At 37.4% G+C, this 10,576-nt stretch overlaps 1 long non-coding RNA gene across 1 annotated transcript; it reads right to left on the bottom strand.

Moving 5' to 3' along the window:
* Nucleotides 1–203: 203 nt before the first annotated feature.
* LOC128364553 (uncharacterized) lies at nt 204–1,856 on the bottom strand. The gene is made up of 3 exons (XR_008321775.1): nt 1,827–1,856; nt 526–657; nt 204–226 (listed from the first exon to the last, which is right to left on the bottom strand). It is a non-coding gene; the product is annotated as an uncharacterized LOC128364553 (long non-coding RNA).
* Between the last annotated feature and the right edge of the window lie 8,720 nt (nt 1,857–10,576).

The following is a 10,576-nucleotide window of genomic DNA, read 5'->3' as shown; positions in this document are numbered from 1 at the left end:
AAGTCAATAATAAATCTTTCTGTCTATGCATTTACTTTGCTTCATTTTCTCATGTTTTTTGTATGCTACCAAACTATACATATAAGACAAAATGTATATTCCTGTTGCTAAAGGTTGATATTTACCTTCAGCTTCCCACTATCCACCATCCATACATAGCAGTGGCCTCCTTTTGTGCAATAGAAAGCCATCTTGGTTTCCTCTCTTTTTACCATCCAGCGCTGCCCTAAAAACAGAAGCAATATAACATGTTTAAATTATGTCTGAATCAACAAGTTTGTCACAATGATCCATAAATCAAATATAGTCTCGTATACTGCATACAATCCTGTAAATACTGATTATGGCACAATCAGGATAATTGGATGACTTTTTAAATTATAAAATAAATATATTGCACTGGGAGATATATCTATAAAGATGTACTTGGTAACAACATTGTTTCTCCTTGTGTCTTCTGTTTCTGATACACTGGAGAAATAACTGGCAGTTCTGCACAATAGTTCATCAGAAAAACATTCGTACCACTGTTACGACTGTTTTGCCTGTCAACAGCACGCAGCTGTTTGTTCGGGTTGGCAGTCAAAACTTTCCCTTCTTTAGTCCTCAGGAGGTATTGATCTTTAACATCGCTCATGCTGTCTCCTCAGTGGCGTTCTGACATGAGGGGAAGAATAGAAAAACATGGAATAAGTCAGACACAGTCTGTAAGATTTAAGAAGAAAAAAACATGATTAACCCTCACAGTACTTTATACTTTTAGCCTGAAGTTTGATGACTTCTCCTTTTTTGACCCATATTTATTCAAAAAATATAGTTTTTTTTCTCCATAAACAAGAAGTGTAAGAACAGACTAATAGACTCTGTCAGCTCTCATAAAGCTTCATGAAGGATTAATCTCCCTTATCATCTGTGACTGATGACACATTCATGAAGGTTTCAGAAATTTAGACTATTAGACTAATTATGAGGGGATGCTGTGAAGACTATGAATATGAACAGTAAATACTTTATATACAGTCAATAATCAGGATCACCAAACAGTTTTCACCTGTCCCTGTACACTGGGACGGTTGTAACATTGGAGTCACTGTCTTTAAATGCATTTTGCAACCTGAATATATTTCTTAAAAGCACTTTCATACATTGTTTCTGTAGTTGACACATTAAAGTTTTTAATATAGCAAATTGGCTGTTCCAGTGTAAACAGTTTCTGATTTATTGGGAAAATTGCTAAAAGTGTTACAACCGTACCTGGTCTCCCCTACACTTCTTAAGTTATAATAATATAATACTATTTTATACCCCTTTATACTTCTACTCCACTACATTTTAGAAGCCAATATGGAACTTTTTTACTCTATTACAAATAAAATATACATTTAAAGCATATAAGGATGGAAAATATAACTCATTGTAATAGATCAGATAACCAGCAGTGTATTAATGCTGAATTAATGCATAATGATCAACAATCTGCAATAGTCTAATAATGATACAATAACAATACTGCAAAAACACGGTCGGGATTATATATATATATAAACTATTGAAAAGTCTTAACGCATGCACAGGTACAATCCTACAGCACACCACTGTTTTAACAAGACGCCGTTTTCCATCTAAGCTGCATGCTCCAAAAGACAACCTACATTAACGCTGCAGAATGAAATGAGAGGAATGCATGCTGCTAAAGAAGAAGTCCTGCACTAATGTAACTTCATTTATCGCCATGCAGCCTCGCCAAATGTGGAGGACATTACGCAGCGTGCAAATAAGCTATAGGCTATGGTGCATGTGTGGAAATAATGCGTCCTTCGACATACCCTTTGTTGATAAAGTCTTGAGAAGTTGAGAAGTGAAAAAGTCAGTCTGTTGTTTGGTGGCAAGAGCAGTGGATGTCGCAGTCACCTCTGAGCTCCATGGCAGGAGGGGAGAGGACGCTCTTTTAAGTAGCCAGAGCTGCGTACCTACGCAGGCGCTGTAGAGGTGGAGGATTGGGTCGGTGCCAATAAGAGACGCAGACAAGGGGAACACAGATGGAAACAAGGGGGTGTGGGCATTATAGTGTTTACCGACATCAGGCCGGATATAACGTCTAGTTTGTAATTCTCTTGAATTTCTTCTACTCTTGATTTAATTAATTCGAGATGCTAAGCTGCAGATATGAAGATCAATGTCGCACTCAGTACAACTTGAAAAGAAGTATTTTGTGTTCTTTAAGTTCAAACATACTGTAGGAGAGCAAGGCTGCATACACCCCATAAAGGCACTCAGGGGGCAAAAGCAGAGCTGTAGGTCCCCTTTTAACCCATAAACAGGCAATGTGCACAAAGAGATACAAGTCTTTAACACCTATACTTTGATAGAAATTATTCAGTTACAGTATATCAGTTTAGAAACTAGTATGTGTGATATTAATGATCAGGGAAAGCACTTCGCTTTATCAAATAAAACATTTATATAGGGTATAGGGTAACTTTATTAATCCCCCTATATGGGGAAATTCAAAATTGACATAACAGTATTTCCAAAAGTAAAATAAAATAAAAATAAAGTAACATAAACAATAGAGTCATCTCAAAATATTATATACAACGTTAGTGTGTGTGGGAGGTACTGCCAGCTGGCTGATGTGCTTACCATTCTGACTATTTTTCATACCTTAATATGGGCAACATATCTTGGTGCAGACCTGGACTGGGACAAACATTTGGCCCTGGACTTTTTGGCCCAAGCAGGTGTTAGAGACTGTGCCAACCCGCCCTGTTGATGTACATATAAAAACACAAGCCCTAATAATATAGCTAGAAATGATCAAAAATTGTGAAAATAGCAGATTTACTTGCTCAAACCACATCACATTGCAACATGTGAGTTGTAAACTTGCAGATTTGCAATTATGTGGCATCCTTTGATGAAAATAGTGGTTAAGTGGTTAATAAAAGCTAAAACTAATCAATTAATCAGGATAGTATATGAATATGATTGTTTTCCAATATTTTAGATAACTAGGCCTAGTTGTAACACACCACACTATGCAGAGTTTGCTATTTATTATGTTAAGTAAAGTTCATAGACTGAACATTTAATGAGTGTTTATCCACACCATGCTGACAAGCTCACACCTGCTTAAGACTATAACACCATTTCCACATGTGGAGAGTCTTCCTCAACCTGCTGCTGCACCACCATGGCAGCAGGAGCCTCACTCTGACTCACTGTCCGACTGGTTTGCCGACACCTGCTGCTGAGAGGGAGCCACTGCTGAAGCAGCAGCATCACTGCTGCTATGTGGCCACGCAGCATTTCTGATTTTTTTTTTTTTTTTGCTCTTAGCAGCGTCGGTCGCGAGAGCTTTTCTTTTATTTCTCTCTGTTTTTCAGCTTTCTTTTCGTTTTTTACGGAAGCGCATTGCATTCACTGGATAAAAAAAAAATTAGACAGCTTATCTCGTAATTACGACATCCTGATCTCGTAATTATGAGATCTTTTCTCGTAATTATGAGATCTTTTCTCGTAATTACGACATCCTGATCCGAGATCAGGAAAGGTGCCATACTGGCCACTGCTTCACTCAGAATCAGTAACTGCACTTCGGATGCATTTCATCCACCAAATGATTTATTTATTCTAAATTACTCCAAACTTGTTTTTGTTTGTTAAAAAATGTGTGGAAATGTTCTCCATATGTGCAAATGAGACAAGAAAGTAATCAACATCAATTTATGTTATCTCATTTTCTCTGTGTGCGTCCTTGCATGGATCTTGGTGTCTTTGATTGTCCATCAAGAGGTTGTGACTATATGAAAGTGTCATGATCTTTTTTTGGCAAGAACTCCCAAACCCAACCTGGATTTTTCTCCATCACATTAAAGGTTCTGCATGTAGAAATGAGAGACTCCTTCAAAGGCGACACCTGTGCCACAGATGCCACACCTGTGCCCCCCGAATGCTCGTACACAAGTGTGCTTATTACCACATTTGGACTACCAACAGAAAAAAATAAGAGGCTTTGTTCTGCTTTTATTCTGGAGCCTGTTTTCTGTTCCCTTGTTGAGGAAATTAAAGCTGTGTGTTCAGGAGTGGTTATTGCAGCTGTTGTGAAATGTGTTGAGTTTTATGGAGTCAGCTTTGTCTCATCATTTTTTATTGCACTGGGTCACTATTAGGAGACAGGAAAAGCACTTAAGAGCGCAACCCAAGGGTTTCCATCCCAAAAATGGTAACGGTAATGTCTCTTTTCCTTTGGTTTAGTTTCATTGGCTCATTTAAAAAAAAAGAAAAATGATCAAACTGTGTTTTATTCTATTCAGCAGGACACTGTGAATGATATAATGAAGCCTTGTTTTGATCAGAACATTTTAAAAGTATGTATCACACATCTAAACTTTAAAATGGCAGAAGGATTAAAAATTATATGCTGTTTTCTTTAAATAAAAGTCAACAGGTTCAATTTTTAAACACAACAACAGTATAGCTAATAGGTAAGTTGTGTACATGATACAGATAAAAACCTCATGGGAATGTTATAACAAGTCAAAATATCTGATGTGAAAATGATCAGCTGGAAGTTGTTTGAATGTAACATTGTTTAGATAAATCAACATGTAATACCATACAATTTTGGTACAGTGCTGCTTGAAAGTATGTGAACCCATTACAGTTTGCTCTATTTTTCTGCATGTATATGCCCTAAAACATAATTAAATTTTTACATGAGTCCTAAAACTAGATAAAGGGAAGCCAATTAAACAAATCAGACAAAAACATTAAATGCATTCATTTATTTATTAAGTTAAATTATTACATCTTTTTCTATCCTTCGTATGTGTGTGAGGCAAAAGTTTGTGAACCTTTACTGGTGCGATCATCTTTCACAGCGACAATTTGAGAAAAACATCTCTGGTATCTGTTTATAAGCCCTGCACATCTACTTGGAGGAATTTTATCCCCTTCCTCCTCACAAAAGAGTCTAACCTCGGTGATGCTGTTGGGTTTCTTGGCATGGACTGTCCACTTCAGGTCCATGTGGTGTTTAGTCACTGCCAAACAAAAAGTGTCTCATCCAAGCAAACACATGTCCATTGTTCCCCTGATCCTAGACGTCGCTCTGGGACTATTACACATTTGCTCTTGGTGTGATCTGTGTTTAATCGATCAATTAATTAATCTTTATTTATATAGTGCCAAATCACAACAAAGTTATCTCAAGGCACTTCAACCATGGTGGGTTTTAATTTTAAAGAGACCCAACATTCCCACATGAGCAACAGTGGCAAGAAAAAAACTCCCTTTTAACAGGAAGAAACCTCAGAACCAGACTCAGAAGTGGGCGGCCATCTGCCGAGAAGCACAATGAAATGTGTTGTAACTTGGGAAGGATACTAGTGTTGGATGTCTCCCATTTCTACACAATCTGCCTGATAGTCAACTATTGGAGTCCAGACTCTTTTGAAATTGTTTTGTCATCCTTTCACGCCTCATGAATATCAGCAACTTTTCTCATAAGGTCTTCAGAAATCTCCTTTGTTTGCACCATGACGATGAGATTGTTATAGTGATGACCAAGATTGATCTTTTTTAAATGAAACAGAGCCTCCCAGAGTCACACCTGATTGTCATCCCATTGATTGAAATACCTCTCATTTCTCCTTCAATTGTGAATTGATAATCCTAGAGGTTCACATACTTTTGCCATAGACAAATATGTAACATTGGATTATTTTACCCAATAGAAACGCAAAAAAGTGTACGTTTTTTGACAATTTTTTTTACTGATGTCTTTTTTATCTAGTTTTAGCACTTGGATGGAAATCAGATCATGTTTTAGGTCATATGTATGCAGAAAGCACAAATATACAAATTCTAAAGGGTTCACAAACTTTCAAGCACCACTGCTTTTTGAAAAGAAGAAGATCTTTGAGCAACTTAGAGGAAAGTTCTAAAGAAATGAAGGGGACTATGAACAGCACTGAGCCTCTCCCAGGAATGTTCACATAAATCAGAGAAAATAGATGTCGGAGGAATAAATTTCAGATAGGGGGAAATAGGGCAAGACATATTAAAAAACATGCCAAGAACAAATGAAAAAAGACAGGAAAAAATGCAGTGCAGCCTTATTTTGGCATCAATTTGACATCAATTTGTGAAGCTCAGATTTCCACAAATTCAGTAGCATCACAGTCAGGGCACTATATGAAAAGACAAAGTGACATCTCTTAGATTTAACAACCAACAAGGGAGACATTGTCAGTGACATAAATCTAAAGGAGGAGAATCAGGATTTAACTGCACAAGAAGATGCACATGAAGGAAGTCTGAAGTTGAAATTTAAGGGAAACATAAAATCTTCTTCTTCTTCTTCTTCTAGTGGTGCCATATTGCTTCATTTCTGAATAAAATTGTCCAAATTTTGATTTTGATTTATTTTCTTGGTCCGGTGCAAAGAAGGATTGGGGGTCTTTTGACTTGACTTTTTGGGTAATTGAGTGCCAGTGTGATCTTTGTGTTGACAAATGTGTAAATGACCAGCAATGTGTTTGTTTGTGCAGACTACTAAGTAAATTAACAATTTAATAAATGTCATGTGTTCCTATTTGACAGGTGTAGCTCCACCATGGGCCAGCTGATGCATTAACTCACACCATAACTGCACCAGAATATAATATAAACAGCCAGAGGGAAATAGCAGATGGTAAGTAGAGAGTTCAGTCCATCCTTTTTGCATGCATGTGATACTTTTGTTTTGTTTTTTGTCTCTAGCATATTTGATATTTTATGAGTTTCCAGAGAAGACGTCAGGAAGAAACAGATGCGAGTTTTCACATCATCTTGGAAAATCCGCAAGTGTACAGTCCCTTTCATTTAATTTCACTTCTGAATCCAGAGCGGGGGTGGATTGGCCATTGGAAGTACCAGGATTTTTCCCGGTGAACCGATAAATAATGGGTCGATGGTTATGGCTCCCTGACTAATATAGTAATAGTAATAGTAGTATAATAGTAATAATAATATGTGTTTCTGTTGATCTGTTTCTGAGAGCTTCTCTACAATCTGCTGGATGCCTGACCTTATATGGTATTTTGGGGGCATCATTCATGTTAATTTACTATTCTCGGTGTGTCCACCACGTCATGTCTTTACATCACTCTCCAGCTACTCCACGCCACATTCATCCAGCTACCAGCCAATCTCCGCTCTACAACCCCCTCTACAGCCTGCCTGCCCCCTTGTCATCGCTGTAGTCCCCCTTCCCTTCTTCCCTCCACTACCAGTTAAATCATTAAGCTGTTTTATAAAAGAATTAAGGGTCCTGGAAAATATCTGTGTTTGGTTACTAAAAAGCCTGCGGCCCTAAAAAAAATGCAGCAAACCAGAGAGGCACCACACAGTTTGATGCCAGATTACTTATCCAAGTATGACATGGTTCTGATGGATTTTCAGTGTTAGTGTTACTGTGCCTCTATCCTCCCTCTCTCTCTCTCTCTCTCAATCCCAACCGATCAAGGCAGATGGAAGCTCACCAAGAGCCCGGTTCTGCTTGACGTTTCTCTCAGTTAAAAGGGAGAAAAGTGCTTACTCATGTGGAAATGTGAAATTAAATCAAAAGAGCATGATGAGGACCTGCTCTATGTGAAAAGGGCCTTAAGATAACTGTTGTTGTGATTTGGCGCTGTCGTTGAAATTTTGTGCTCTTGGTGAAGAATGAAATAGGGACTTCTGCCGGCCGACAAGGTTTTATTTTCTTTGCAAAGAAAAGGTCAATCAACAAAACATGCGAGCGGTTCTGAATGAAGAATGACCCCGAACATGGGGAAACATGAACATTTATACCTGAGAGAAAGGCCCACCTCTGGGGTGTGTTTAACGTCCTATGTCTGCTGTGGGGTCAGCCTCTTACCTAAGGTGTGATTCCACACTCTTTTGTCTTTCGCAGGTATCGGCACCGACCCCCTGAAGTGTGAAATTAAGAGGTCTAGACAACCTAATTTAAAATACACAAGGTTTGAATGGGTGTCTCAGGTAGTAGAGATGCAAAGGAACTGAATTCACAATTATAAGGTCTAGACAGCTTGGTGAGAAGGTGGGAGGTTGGGTAATTTACAAAGGAGTTGAAATTACTATTACAGCGCTATATAAATAAAGATTGATTGATTGATCTAGTTTTAGATTTAAGCACTAAGTCTTTTAAGAAAATGACTTACAAATAGATTTGATTGCTTAATTCGACTTTTCTCAACAAGATCATGCAATTGCACACTGAATCAGTTATTATGTCTGGAAATCCACAAAAAACCCTAATGATGCATAATGCAGATTTTACTTCATTGAACTGTTTCTGTTGATAAAAATGTTTTACTAGCAGTTCTGGTCAGAGAATGACTCACAAATAGATTTTATTGCTTAATTAAATATTTTGTACAGTACACACATGAAACATGCACAGTAGCTCATACTGGTCCCATGAAATGAATTCTTCATTTGGACACCTAAAGTATCATATTAGCTTAAGATAAACTTATATTTCTTTGCATGAAATGAGGATTTTGTTGATTTATGTCTTTTAATGTCCACTATGCACAGGAGGAATAATTATGGCAAGAAGAACCTGCTTCAATGATCTCATCTTGACACATAACCTGACTATGAATAAAAAATTGTAACACCTTCAGGCAGGATTTGCCTGAGATCATGTGTTGCTTGTTCAGTTCGACAAAATGTGTTTGGTGGTTTACTTTGGCTTAATTGTACGTTAAAAAAAAGGAAAAAAGTCTAATTTAAAAAAACATTTATCCAGCAAAAGCCTGCAAGTGTGTGTGCACAGTCTAGGAAATACGCCAATCCCACATGCTCAGGACATGACTACTGCAGATTCTCAGGAAGCAAAAAGTATTTTGTGATAAACTGTTGAATAACTCAATTTCCATGAGCGTCTCCAGGTCTAAAAGTGATGATTCAGACCTTCAGACTGACATACAGCCTGCTTTGTGTTGCTCTCAGCTGCAGATTAGATATTTTATGGGAAATAAAACGGGTACAGATGTGCAATTATCGATGTACATGTAACCTGTAACATTCTCATGAAATCCTCTGATGAAACTCTGTCTGCTTTATTTGACTGGAAAAGAGTGTGTTGTCCTCTACTCAGACCTTTGTGGATCAGCAAGTTAATTTACCCTCTCGTTTCTGCTCTGTTTCGCTTTGGGACATTTTCATTGTGTGATAGTATATCTTTCTTTATTCTTTATGTGCATGACTAACTGCATACTTTACTCATGCTTCCCGCTTGAAATAAAACAATCCACAACTACAACATTTGGCGTCGCCACACACATTCCTCATTAACGAGAAAATTGTTGTCAGAGAATAATTGACATGGGTGGCAGCTGTGACTACTTTCCATTTTTCTGGGAACCATTGTTACTTTTTGTACATGTGTTAGTTAACCCTTACATACTGTTCAGGTTTGAACCATTTTAATACTTGAGAACAGTAAAATCACAATAAACACTAAAATCACAATAAATGCACTAAATACAATGTGAAATTGAGATATTTCAACTTCTTATGAACATTTGTATGCAGCAGATATACATTTTTGTTGAGTGTTTGACCCATATTTAATTAAAACATCCATAAATGACTTGCACTGTTCACATTGAATATAAATCATTGAACTCATGATGTTCCCGTGCTATGTAACAGGTGATTGTAAATGTTTGCTTATCCATAAACAAAAAGCATAACTGAAGAATAAAGTATCTCTGCTCTCTGAAAGCTTCCTTAAGAACGGAAACCAGGAGATACACACTCTTTAATACTCTGTTAGGAACATGATTGAAGGTTTTCACCCATTCAAGTTATCATTTATTTAGCATGGTACTAGTATCTAGGTCACATGCCTCGGGTCAGGTTAACTGTCATTGTTTAATCAGTCTGATCAGAAATGATTATGGCCGCTTGTGGTGCAGGGCGTGACTACCATGTGGCAAGTAATTATAAATTAATCAGTTAAATGTATAACACTGATTATGACTAATGTCTTAACATACTATTAATGAATATTTTTATTAATAGGGCAACATGTCCTTGGAGATACAACTCATAACATCTTAAATATCCCAAATGTTTGACTTGTGAAAATGAGATAAGTAGTAATAGCGTAAAATGATTTTCCACTCCTGCCTGTTTAAGGGATAAGTTGGCACAGGGAACCATCGGCTGTAGCCTTCCCACCATCGCAGACTTCTACATGGACAGATGCAGGGACAAGGCCTCCTGCATCATGACAGACTCCACTCACCCTGTGGATGAAGTGTTTGTACTGTACCTTATATAATTGATATATTAGGATATTAATGTGTATATATTGATAATTCACCGGAACCTGAGTACTGCATTTCATTCATGTACCTACATGTCTGAATGATGACGAAATGTAATTATTCTTGTTAAAAATGTTTATCTGCGGTGAGGAAAGATCACAGACTAACTTTTGGCGTCATTTTTCATGCATGTTTGTTTTCAAACCCGCACTCTACCTGCATTTGATTGACATAGATTGTTGTCACCG

Source organism: Scomber japonicus, chromosome 9 (genome assembly GCF_027409825.1).
Source record: "Scomber japonicus isolate fScoJap1 chromosome 9, fScoJap1.pri, whole genome shotgun sequence".
In the NCBI taxonomy this organism is placed as follows: domain Eukaryota; kingdom Metazoa; phylum Chordata; class Actinopteri; order Scombriformes; family Scombridae; genus Scomber; species Scomber japonicus.
Note: the sequence above shows the minus strand (reverse complement) of the source record. Positions and strands in the feature narration are given on the sequence as shown.